This window comes from Odontesthes bonariensis, chromosome 12 (assembly GCF_027942865.1).
Source record: "Odontesthes bonariensis isolate fOdoBon6 chromosome 12, fOdoBon6.hap1, whole genome shotgun sequence".
In the NCBI taxonomy this organism is placed as follows: domain Eukaryota; kingdom Metazoa; phylum Chordata; class Actinopteri; order Atheriniformes; family Atherinopsidae; genus Odontesthes; species Odontesthes bonariensis.
The window spans coordinates 33,980,939-33,994,505 of record NC_134517.1 but is presented as its reverse complement, the minus strand read 5'-3'; the positions used below and the strand labels follow the sequence as shown (position 1 = coordinate 33,994,505).

Here is a 13,567-nt window from a genome sequence, read left to right as displayed (position 1 = left end):
AAAGCTATGTTTGGGAAAAGAAGCAAGAGCGCTCTCTGCTGGCGGAATGCAAAAGCTTACAGCACCGGGTGTTCCCAGGCGCGCTCCCCTCCAAGTCCCTATCGCGACCAATGGTTGAGCGCTGTTGAGCACAGTTGAGCGAATGGTTGAGCCCTGTTGAGCACAGTTGAGCGCTCAACCCGCCAATCATTGAGCAGGGATTTTCCGCCGCCAATCATTGAGCAGGGATTTTCCGCCAATCAGCATTATGCCTGTTGCCACCTGTCTCGTTCGTCCCGTTCGTCATTTCAGCCGTCATTTCGCTCACGTAAGTCTAATCTTCTTCAGTGTACATTAAACTATCTCGGTGCTGGTTTTGATGAATGAAAAGATTCTCTGAAAATTGGCAACTTCCTGCCTCAGAAACGTCATTGTTTACATATACGTTGTATAGACAACGTAGGCAATTGACAACCTGCCTTCCGGTAGTTTGGCATCTTATTGTTGTGAGAATTTATGCACATTCTATCACTTTTATCATCTTGACAGCATTTTAACAAATCTATAACCTACTGTAGTTGTGAAACTTATGATTGTCAATCTATTATATATCTTAGTTTACCTAATCATTTGACTATAATCCGTTTTACTATCAAAACATGCTAGCTAGCTAGCTAGCTATGTATCTAAAAAAGGACAAAATACGATTCTTGTACAGCTGTATTGGAAAACTGAATTGTTTTAAATATTTTTATTGTGAAGCAAACAGTGTATCAACAGTACATCTATCCTTGAATTATACAATGCTTTGTTAATTTTTGACCCTAATAACAAAGGTTTACAAGTGAAAAACAATAGATGGGAGAAAAAAAAATCGAAAGACATACAAAATAATAGATGAATAAAATCAAATCAAATAAAGAAATGGAAAACTGAATGAATTGATATTTGTTTATGTTGTAAAGGTCAAACATGGAGAAGAAGAGCCACGAGTGCAGTGTGTGCAACAGGACTTTCACTGAGAAGTCTAACCTGACTATAGGCACAAGAAGCTTCATGCTCCAAAGCAGTGTTTCCCAACCCTGGTCCTCAAGGCACACTGCCCTGCATGTGTCCCATGTTTCCCTGCTCCAGCACACCTGATTCAGATAATTGGGTCAGGTCTGAAAGCTCTCCAGAAGGCTGAGCACGACCCATTCATTTGAATCAGGTGTGCTGGAGCAGGGAAACAGGAAAACATGCAGGGCAGTGTGCCTTGAGGACCAGGGTTGGGAACCACTGCTCCAAGGAGAATGAGTGTGATATGTGTGTGGTAGAAGCTTCACCTTCAGCCATCAGCTGAACTCCTGTATCCACACATTCCTCTGTATAGGCAGGGAGGCCAAGCTGCTGTGTTCAGACGCAGCTAAGACTGTGACAGAGGCCCCCAGCAGAGCAGCAGACCCTGGACTGCAGAGGCTGCTGCCAAGAAATCTGGAGGGAAAATGGGACTGGAGAAATCCTCTGCATTGGTGGAACAAAAAAGGTTTGTATAAAATATCCCTTTGATCTGGATTCTGAGTGTTGAGTGAGAATACTTTGTAATCCACAGACATGTTGTAGGAAAGACTGTAATATAAAATAATATGAATGTATTGTGCATTTTCTGCTTTTTAGGTCCCCAAGAAGATATATGGTGACGGCCCGGGCACCATGCAGCCTGTCACCAGTGTTCTGAACGGACGGGGACAGTTCTTGACGACGATGGTGGTGGCAGCTGAGTCTGAGGGGTGCTGCAGGCGTACGGCGAGCGGTCTGATTGCCCGGTTCCAACGTGCAAACGCTCCGTCACCAAAGGTCATATATGCAGACAACAACTGTTGTCGGTAAGTTTAAGAATAATTCCAAATAACTGACAATGAAATCAACAATTTAACTGACAGATGAAACGGTTAACATTAAATCACATCTTTTTACAAGGAACACATGCTGTATAAAATCTTGATATCATTTCAGTGACAGCGGTTCATCCTTCCTGGAGACTCTGTTCAGACACTGGGTGCAGAAGGGTGCTGTGTGCCACCGGCAGCACCGCTGGGATCCTGCTGGGATCCAACAGTCATTCCAAGTATGGGGCATCCATGAGTGCCTTGGCAGGTGCAGTGCTGGCCTACAACAAGGACTACATGGTGCTCAGTCCAGGCTGTCAGGAGTGGCAAAAAAAGAGTTGTACGCCAGATGTTCAGACGAGGAAATGATGGCCTTCCAATAGAATAGAATGTGATATAATAATAATACTACATATAAGAATATTTTCTTGCACTATTGCACATTTGTTGGATGAGAATATATGTATTTTTGTTTATATTGTGAGCAGAAAAACATCTGGTGCTTTATCTGACTCTGCCGTTAATAAAATGAATTGTTTGTACACTTATTGGCTGGTGTTTGCATATCTCTGTTGCTGAAAAAAGATGTTACTGCAAGTTTTCACTTTCCCCCAATAGGCAGGATTTCAGAAAATGAGCTATACAACATTTGAAGGGTTATTCAAGGTTGTATGCTGTATGCCAGGCTCAAAAATGGGTTTTAAGCCTCCTAATTACCACAAGAACATAGGCATAAGCCTAATAACACAGGCAATGTACTACAGGTAAATAGGATAGAACATTTAAGTATCAAATATCTACATGAAACCTCCCAGGCTTGTTCCTTACAAGCAATATTTTTTATAGCAACAATCTTTAACCTGACTTTATCACATTTTCAGATTTCTACATCTGAAATGTATGCAAATTAGCACATAATTAAAGATGTAACACCTAATTTGCATGGGAAAACATAACATTAACACAGTAATAACAGAATCTCATCGGTCTACATAAACTCAAACTGCAAATAATACAAACAACATTCAGCAGCCAAGTAGATTTCAATCATCCAGCCCTCATACATGCATGACATCTCTGTAAATAAAAGTTTAGGCGAGTGAACACCAGGGGGCGTCCTTCTTTTTGATCCTTTTATGATCGATCCCAGGTTGAGCAATAGGGACTTGGGGGGGTCATGAGCCATTCCCAGGCGGTCTCCCATCCAAGTACTGACCCGGCCCGACCCTGCTTAGCTTCCGAGATCGGACGAGATCGGGCGTGTTCAGGGTGGTATGGCCGTAAGCGAAGAAGCAGGGGTAACACAAGCGTTTTATATGAGACTCCACCACATCAACAGCTATATGTGACATGTTTTATCTGTGCAAACACATACATTTCAGACAGAGCTGTTATCAGACTGCTGCCTGTATAATCACTTAATTGGTTTGTTTGTTTACATATTAAACATGGATGTATAAAGAATGAGTGCTCTTTATTTCAATAAATACTTATAAGTTATATAACTTAACATGTTAGTTCGGGTGGCACCGTATGTCTCAATCCACATCTGAATTTAAATCTGAGACATGAAATTACTTATCAGAATTTAACTTGAAGATATTTTTGTAGTCTATTTACTTTTATTTTCTCAGAGCGATAAGGTTCTTAAAGCTGAATTTAAACACCAAGAAATGACCTGTCACACTCATTTCATGCACCTATTTTTGGTTATTCGTGATTATTGTCATTGGGATTTTTTTAGGCTGTACTTTGAGTTGTTTTCATTTCATTAAGTTTAGATTTATATCATTTTATACAATAGAATAGAAAAATACTTTATGGCCTGGTACCACCTGCCTAAACTCTTTACTGCCTTTTCCCTAATTATTGGAATGTTTTTCTTCATCTATTACAAACTTTCTATCACTTAATTTCCCTCTACTTATTGAGATACTTCTAGACTTAGTAGGTTTGATTTTCATGCCAGCCCACTTTAGATTTTTATTAAGTCTCTCCAGTATTCTCTTCATACATGGCTCTGTTGTAGTCACTAACGTCATATCAGCCATGTATGTACATTAATTAACTCCACTTCAGGCTTCCACTTCAGCCCTCTCAGTCTTTGTGGACAGAGTTCATATAAACAGGGTGCTTGCTCTTTTTCCAAATTAAAATTCCAGACTTTTTTAAAACTGATACTTTTTCCCCCCAAGACCTTAACTTTATGTACTTGTAACTTGTGTGCCTGCTGCCTACTTCATTGGTTGAGATTGTACCAACTGTGTTTATTAGAAATGTTCATTTTTATAGGCTAGTATTCAATGAACAAATGCATTATTCACAGTAAATTACGCTTTTACTGAGGAAAACGTTTCAAAACATGAAAATCACAAGTACATGAATTTAACATCAAACAAGTGTCACAAAAACTATCTATATAAAAAAATGAATGGATGGATGAATGTGTGTAGAATTCAGTCTCTTCACTCACATCTCATCCCATTAGGCTAATACAGTACGTGAGCAGTTAGTAAGATGATAGTTTTATAGCCTACCTTCCTATTTGTCATTTCACAATGCCTTTGAGCATACTGTAAAATTCTAGCATCCATTTATTTTCCATACTTTATTAAGACTTTCACAAAAATTGAAGAGTTTTCAAGGTCTGGAAAACAGTGGTTGAAAATTCCATACTTATCAAGACTTTGAAGACATGCGTAAGCACCCTGTATAAAGTGGGCTAGAAAGTAAAATGCTGAAGCCTTCCCTTGTTGTAAATCAAAAGCTATGTTTGGGAAAAGAAGCAAGAGCGCTCTCTGCTGGCGGAATGCAAAAGCTTACAGCACCGGGTGTTCCCAGGCGCGCTCCCCTCCAAGTCCCTATCGCGACCAATGGTTGAGCGCTGTTGAGCACAGTTGAGCGAATGGTTGAGCCCTGTTGAGCACAGTTGAGCGCTCAACCCGCCAATCATTGAGCAGGGATTTTCCGCCGCCAATCATTGAGCAGGGATTTTCCGCCAATCAGCATTATGCCTGTTGCCACCTGTCTCGTTCGTCCCGTTCGTCATTTCAGCCGTCATTTCGCTCACGTAAGTCTAATCTTCTTCAGTGTACATTAAACTATCTCGGTGCTGGTTTTGATGAATGAAAAGATTCTCTGAAAATTGGCAACTTCCTGCCTCAGAAACGTCATTGTTTACATATACGTTGTATAGACAACGTAGGCAATTGACAACCTGCCTTCCGGTAGTTTGGCATCTTATTGTTGTGAGAATTTATGCACATTCTATCACTTTTATCATCTTGACAGCATTTTAACAAATCTATAACCTACTGTAGTTGTGAAACTTATGATTGTCAATCTATTATATATCTTAGTTTACCTAATCATTTGACTATAATCCGTTTTACTATCAAAACATGCTAGCTAGCTAGCTAGCTATGTATCTAAAAAAGGACAAAATACGATTCTTGTACAGCTGTATTGGAAAACTGAATTGTTTTAAATATTTTTATTGTGAAGCAAACAGTGTATCAACAGTACATCTATCCTTGAATTATACAATGCTTTGTTAATTTTTGACCCTAATAACAAAGGTTTACAAGTGAAAAACAATAGATGGGAGAAAAAAAAATCGAAAGACATACAAAATAATAGATGAATAAAATCAAATCAAATAAAGAAATGGAAAACTGAATGAATTGATATTTGTTTATGTTGTAAAGGTCAAACATGGAGAAGAAGAGCCACGAGTGCAGTGTGTGCAACAGGACTTTCACTGAGAAGTCTAACCTGACTATAGGCACAAGAAGCTTCATGCTCCAAAGCAGTGTTTCCCAACCCTGGTCCTCAAGGCACACTGCCCTGCATGTGTCCCATGTTTCCCTGCTCCAGCACACCTGATTCAGATAATTGGGTCAGGTCTGAAAGCTCTCCAGAAGGCTGAGCACGACCCATTCATTTGAATCAGGTGTGCTGGAGCAGGGAAACAGGAAAACATGCAGGGCAGTGTGCCTTGAGGACCAGGGTTGGGAACCACTGCTCCAAGGAGAATGAGTGTGATATGTGTGTGGTAGAAGCTTCACCTTCAGCCATCAGCTGAACTCCTGTATCCACACATTCCTCTGTATAGGCAGGGAGGCCAAGCTGCTGTGTTCAGACGCAGCTAAGACTGTGACAGAGGCCCCCAGCAGAGCAGCAGACCCTGGACTGCAGAGGCTGCTGCCAAGAAATCTGGAGGGAAAATGGGACTGGAGAAATCCTCTGCATTGGTGGAACAAAAAAGGTTTGTATAAAATATCCCTTTGATCTGGATTCTGAGTGTTGAGTGAGAATACTTTGTAATCCACAGACATGTTGTAGGAAAGACTGTAATATAAAATAATATGAATGTATTGTGCATTTTCTGCTTTTTAGGTCCCCAAGAAGATATATGGTGACGGCCCGGGCACCATGCAGCCTGTCACCAGTGTTCTGAACGGACGGGGACAGTTCTTGACGACGATGGTGGTGGCAGCTGAGTCTGAGGGGTGCTGCAGGCGTACGGCGAGCGGTCTGATTGCCCGGTTCCAACGTGCAAACGCTCCGTCACCAAAGGTCATATATGCAGACAACAACTGTTGTCGGTAAGTTTAAGAATAATTCCAAATAACTGACAATGAAATCAACAATTTAACTGACAGATGAAACGGTTAACATTAAATCACATCTTTTTACAAGGAACACATGCTGTATAAAATCTTGATATCATTTCAGTGACAGCGGTTCATCCTTCCTGGAGACTCTGTTCAGACACTGGGTGCAGAAGGGTGCTGTGTGCCACCGGCAGCACCGCTGGGATCCTGCTGGGATCCAACAGTCATTCCAAGTATGGGGCATCCATGAGTGCCTTGGCAGGTGCAGTGCTGGCCTACAACAAGGACTACATGGTGCTCAGTCCAGGCTGTCAGGAGTGGCAAAAAAAGAGTTGTACGCCAGATGTTCAGACGAGGAAATGATGGCCTTCCAATAGAATAGAATGTGATATAATAATAATACTACATATAAGAATATTTTCTTGCACTATTGCACATTTGTTGGATGAGAATATATGTATTTTTGTTTATATTGTGAGCAGAAAAACATCTGGTGCTTTATCTGACTCTGCCGTTAATAAAATGAATTGTTTGTACACTTATTGGCTGGTGTTTGCATATCTCTGTTGCTGAAAAAAGATGTTACTGCAAGTTTTCACTTTCCCCCAATAGGCAGGATTTCAGAAAATGAGCTATACAACATTTGAAGGGTTATTCAAGGTTGTATGCTGTATGCCAGGCTCAAAAATGGGTTTTAAGCCTCCTAATTACCACAAGAACATAGGCATAAGCCTAATAACACAGGCAATGTACTACAGGTAAATAGGATAGAACATTTAAGTATCAAATATCTACATGAAACCTCCCAGGCTTGTTCCTTACAAGCAATATTTTTTATAGCAACAATCTTTAACCTGACTTTATCACATTTTCAGATTTCTACATCTGAAATGTATGCAAATTAGCACATAATTAAAGATGTAACACCTAATTTGCATGGGAAAACATAACATTAACACAGTAATAACAGAATCTCATCGGTCTACATAAACTCAAACTGCAAATAATACAAACAACATTCAGCAGCCAAGTAGATTTCAATCATCCAGCCCTCATACATGCATGACATCTCTGTAAATAAAAGTTTAGGCGAGTGAACACCAGGGGGCGTCCTTCTTTTTGATCCTTTTATGATCGATCCCAGGTTGAGCAATAGGGACTTGGGGGGGTCATGAGCCATTCCCAGGCGGTCTCCCATCCAAGTACTGACCCGGCCCGACCCTGCTTAGCTTCCGAGATCGGACGAGATCGGGCGTGTTCAGGGTGGTATGGCCGTAAGCGAAGAAGCAGGGGTAACACAAGCGTTTTATATGAGACTCCACCACATCAACAGCTATATGTGACATGTTTTATCTGTGCAAACACATACATTTCAGACAGAGCTGTTATCAGACTGCTGCCTGTATAATCACTTAATTGGTTTGTTTGTTTACATATTAAACATGGATGTATAAAGAATGAGTGCTCTTTATTTCAATAAATACTTATAAGTTATATAACTTAACATGTTAGTTCGGGTGGCACCGTATGTCTCAATCCACATCTGAATTTAAATCTGAGACATGAAATTACTTATCAGAATTTAACTTGAAGATATTTTTGTAGTCTATTTACTTTTATTTTCTCAGAGCGATAAGGTTCTTAAAGCTGAATTTAAACACCAAGAAATGACCTGTCACACTCATTTCATGCACCTATTTTTGGTTATTCGTGATTATTGTCATTGGGATTTTTTTAGGCTGTACTTTGAGTTGTTTTCATTTCATTAAGTTTAGATTTATATCATTTTATACAATAGAATAGAAAAATACTTTATGGCCTGGTACCACCTGCCTAAACTCTTTACTGCCTTTTCCCTAATTATTGGAATGTTTTTCTTCATCTATTACAAACTTTCTATCACTTAATTTCCCTCTACTTATTGAGATACTTCTAGACTTAGTAGGTTTGATTTTCATGCCAGCCCACTTTAGATTTTTATTAAGTCTCTCCAGTATTCTCTTCATACATGGCTCTGTTGTAGTCACTAACGTCATATCAGCCATGTATGTACATTAATTAACTCCACTTCAGGCTTCCACTTCAGCCCTCTCAGTCTTTGTGGACAGAGTTCATATAAACAGGGTGCTTGCTCTTTTTCCAAATTAAAATTCCAGACTTTTTTAAAACTGATACTTTTTCCCCCCAAGACCTTAACTTTATGTACTTGTAACTTGTGTGCCTGCTGCCTACTTCATTGGTTGAGATTGTACCAACTGTGTTTATTAGAAATGTTCATTTTTATAGGCTAGTATTCAATGAACAAATGCATTATTCACAGTAAATTACGCTTTTACTGAGGAAAACGTTTCAAAACATGAAAATCACAAGTACATGAATTTCACAACAAACAAGTGTCACAAAAACTATCTATATAAAAAAATGAATGGATGGATGAATGTGTGTAGAATTCAGTCTCTTCACTCACATCTCATCCCATTAGGCTAACACAGTACGTGAGCAGTTAGTAAGATGATAGTTTTATAGCCTACCTTCCTATTTGTCATTTCACAATGCCTTTGAGCGTACTGTAAAATTCTAGCATCCATTTATTTTCCATACTTTATTAAGACTTTCACAAAAATTGAAGAGTTTTCAAGGTGTGGAAAAAAGTGGTTGAAAATTGCATACTTATCAAGACTTTGAAGACATGCGTAAGCACCCTGTATAAAGTGGGCTAGAAAGTAAAATGCTGAAGCCTTCCCTTGTTGTAAATCAAAAGCTATGTTTGAGAAAAGAAGCAAGAGCGCTCTCTGCTGGCGGAATGCAAAAGCTTACAGCACCGGGTATTCCCAGGCAGTCTCCCATCCAAGTACTGACCCGGCCCGACCCTGCTTAGCTTCCGAGATCGGACGAGATCGGGCGTGTTCAGGGTGGTATGGCCGTAAGCGAAGAATCAGGGGTAACACAAGCGTTTTATATGAGACTCCACCACATCAACAGCTATATGTGACATGTTTTATCTGTGCAAACACATACATTTCAGACAGAGCTGTTATCAGACTGCTGCCTGTACAATCACTTAATTGGTTTGTTTGTTTACATGTTAAACATGGATGTATAAAGAATGAGTGCTCTTTATTTCAATAAATACTTATAAGTTATATAACTTAACATGTTAGTTGGGGTGGCACCGTATGTCTCAATCCACATCTGAATTTAAATCTGAGACATGAAATTACTTATCAGAATTTAACTTGAAGATATTTTTGTAGTCTATTTACTTTTTTTTTCTCAGAGCGATAAGGTACTTAAAGCTGAATTTAAACACCAAGAAATGACCTGTCACACTCATTTCATGCACCTATTTTTGGTTATTCGTGATTATTGTCATTGGGATTTTTTTAGGCTGTACTTTGAGTTGTTTTCATTTCATTAAGTTTAGATTTATATCATTTTATACAATAGAATAGAAAAATACTTTATGGCCTGGTACCACCTGCCTAAACTATTTACTGCCTTTTCCCTAATTATTGGAATGTTTTTCTTCATCTATTACAAACTTTCTAACACTTAATTTCCCTCTAATTATTGAGATACTTCTAGACTTAGTAGGTTTGATTTTCATGCCAGCCCACTTTAGATTTTTATTAAGTCTCTCCAGTATTCTCTTCATACATGGCTCTGTTGTAGTCACTAACGTCATATCAGCCATGTATGTACATTAATTAACTCCACTTCAGGCTTCCACTTCAGCCCTCTCAGTCTTTGTGGACAGAGTTCATATAAACAGGGTGCTTGCTCTTTTTCCAAATTAAAATTCCAGACTCTTTTAAAACTGATACTTTTCCCCCCCAAGACCTTAACTTTATGTACTTGTAACTTGTGTGCCTACTGCCTACTTCATTGGTTGAGATTGTACCAACTGTGTTTATTAGAAATGTTCATTTTTATAGGCTTGTATTCAATGAACAAATGCATTATTCACAGTAAATTACGCTTTTACTGAGGAAAACGTTTCAAAACATGAAAATCACAAGTACATGAATTTCACATCAAACAAGTGTCACAAAAACTATCTCTATAAAAAAATGAATGGATGGATGAATGTGTGTAGAATTCAGTCTCTTCATTCACATCTCATCCCATTAGGCTAACACAGTACGTGAGCAGTTAGTAAGATGATAGTTTTATAGCCTACCTTCCTATTTGTCATTTCACAATGCCTTTGAGCGTACTGTAAAATTCTAGCATCCATTTATTTTCCATACTTTATTAAGACTTTCACAAAAATTGAAGAGTTTTCAAGGTGTGGAAAACAGTGTTTGAAAATTGCATACTTATCAAGACTTTGAAGACATGCGTAAGCACCCTGTATAAAGTGGGCTAGAAAGGAAAATGCTGAAGCCTTCCCTTGTTGTAAATAAAGAGCTATGTTTGGGAAAAGAAGCAAGAGCGCTCTCTGCTGGCGGAATGCAAAAGCTTACAGCACCGGGTATTCCCAGGCGGTCTCCCATCCAAGTACTGACCCGGCCCGACCCTGCTTAGCTTCCGAGATCGGACGTGTTCAGGGTGGTATGGCCGTAAGCGAAGAAGCAGGGGTAACACAAGCGTTTTATATGAGACTCCACCACATCAACAGCTATATGTGACATGTTTTATCTGTGCAAACACATACATTTCAGACAGAGCTGTTATCAGACTGCTGCCTGTACAATCACTTAATTGGTTGGTTTGTTTACATGTTATATATCGATGTATAAAGAATGAGTGCTCTTTATTTCAATAAATACTTATAAGTTATATAACTTAACATGTTAGTTGGGGTGGCACCGTATGTCTCAATCCACATCTGAATTTAAATCTGAGACATGAAATTACTTATCAGAATTTAACTTGAAGATATTTTTGTAGTCTATTTACTTTTTTTTTCTCAGAGCAATAAGGTACTTAAAGCTGAATTTAAACACCAAGAAATGACCTGTCACACTCATTTCATGCACCTATTTTTGGTTATTCGTGATTATTGTCATTGGGATTTTTTTAGGCTATACTTTGAGTTCTTTTCATTTCATTAAGTTTAGATTTATATCATTTTATACAATAGAATAGAAAAATACTTTATGGCCTGGTACCACCTGCCTAAACTCTTTACTGCCTTTTCCCTAATTATTGGAATGTTTTTCTTCATTTATTACAAACTTTCTAACACTTAATTTCCCTCTACTTATTGAGATACTTCTAGACTTAGTAGGTTTGATTTTCATGCCAGCCCACTTTAGATTTTTATTAAGTCTCTCCAGTATTCTCTTCATACATGGCTCTGTTGTAGTCACTAACGTCATATCAGCCATGTATGTACATTAATTAACTCCACTTCAGGCTTCCACTTCAGCCCTCTCAGTCTTTGTGGACAGAGTTCATATAAACAGGGTGCTTGCTCTTTTTCCAAATTAAAATTCCAGACTTTTTTAAAACTGATACTTTTTCCCCCCAAGACCTTAACTTTATGTACTTGTAACTTGTGTGCCTGCTGCCTACTTCATTGGTTGAGATTGTACCAACGGTGTTTATTAGAAATGTTCATTTTTATAGGCTAGTATTCAATGAACAAATGCATTATTCACAGTAAATTACGCTTTTACTGAGGAAAACGTTTCAAAACATGAAAATCACAAGTACATGAATTTCACATCAAACAAGTGTCACAAAAACTATCTATATAAAAAAATGAATGGATGGATGAATGTGTGTAGAATTCAGTCTCTTCACTCACATCTCATCCCATTAGGCTAACACAGTACGTGAGCAGTTAGTAAGATGATAGTTTTATAGCCTACCTTCCTATTTGTCATTTCACAATGCCTTTGAGCGTACTGTAAAATTCTAGCATCCATTTATTTTCCATACTTTATTAAGACTTTCACAAAAATTGAAGAGTTTTCAAGGTGTGGAAAAAAGTGGTTGAAAATTGCATACTTATCAAGACTTTGAAGACATGCGTAAGCACCCTGTATAAAGTGGGCTAGAAAGTAAAATGCTGAAGCCTTCCCTTGTTGTAAATAAAGAGCTATGTTTGAGAAAAGAAGCAAGAGCGCTCTCTGCTGGCGGAATGCAAAAGCTTACAGCACCGGGTATTCCCAGGCGGTCTCCCATCCAAGTACTGACCCGGCCCGACCCTGCTTAGCTTCCGAGATCGGGCGTGTTCAGGGTGGTATGGCCGTAAGCGAAGAAGCAGGGGTAACACAAGCGTTTTATATGAGACTCCACCACATCAACAGCTATATGTGACATGTTTTATCTGTGCAAACACATACATTTCAGACAGAGCTGTTATCAGACTGCTGCCTGTACAATCACTTAATTGGTTTGTTTGTTTACATGTTAAACATGGATGTATAAAGAATGAGTGCTCTTTATTTCAATAAATACTTATAAGTTATATAACTTAACATGTTAGTTGGGGTGGCACCGTATGTCTCAATCCACATCTGAATTTAAATCTGAGACATGAAATTACTTATCAGAATTTAACTTGAAGATATTTTTGTAGTCTATTTACTTTTTTTTTCTCAGAGCGATAAGGTACTTAAAGCTGAATTTAAACACCAAGAAATGACCTGTCACACTCATTTCATGCACCTATTTTTGGTTATTCGTGATTATTGTCATTGGGATTTTTTTAGGCTGTACTTTGAGTTGTTTTCATTTCATTAAGTTTAGATTTATATCATTTTATACAATAGAATAGAAAAATACTTTATGGCCTGGTACCACCTGCCTAAACTATTTACTGCCTTTTCCCTAATTATTGGAATGTTTTTCTTCATCTATTACAAACTTTCTAACACTTAATTTCCCTCTACTTATTGAGATACTTCTAGACTTAGTAGGTTTGATTTTCATGCCAGCCCACTTTAGATTTTTATTAAGTCTCTCCAGTATTCTCTTCATACATGGCTCTGTTGTAGTCACTAACGTCATATCAGCCATGTATGTACATTAATTAACTCCACTTCAGGCTTCCACTTCAGCCCTCTCAGTCTTTGTGGACAGAGTTCATATAAACAGGGTGCTTGCTCTTTTTCCAAATTAAAATTCCAGACTCTTTTAAAACTGATACTT

The 13,567-nt window shown here is 38.5% G+C and overlaps 1 non-coding gene and 4 pseudogenes across 1 annotated transcript; all 5 read right to left on the bottom strand.

Moving 5' to 3' along the window:
• Nucleotides 1-3,010: 3,010 nt before the first annotated feature.
• LOC142397028 (5S ribosomal RNA) lies at nt 3,011-3,133 on the bottom strand (annotated as a pseudogene).
• A 4,487-nt stretch (nt 3,134-7,620) lies between these two features.
• LOC142397027 (5S ribosomal RNA) lies at nt 7,621-7,743 on the bottom strand (annotated as a pseudogene).
• Nucleotides 7,744-9,273: 1,530 nt separating this feature from the next.
• On the bottom strand, nt 9,274-9,392 carry LOC142397076 (5S ribosomal RNA). The gene has a single exon (XR_012772643.1). It is a non-coding gene; the product is annotated as a 5S ribosomal RNA (ribosomal RNA).
• A 1,530-nt stretch (nt 9,393-10,922) lies between these two features.
• On the bottom strand, nt 10,923-11,031 carry LOC142397024 (5S ribosomal RNA; annotated as a pseudogene).
• A 1,530-nt stretch (nt 11,032-12,561) lies between these two features.
• Nucleotides 12,562-12,670, bottom strand: LOC142397020 (5S ribosomal RNA; annotated as a pseudogene).
• Between the last annotated feature and the right edge of the window lie 897 nt (nt 12,671-13,567).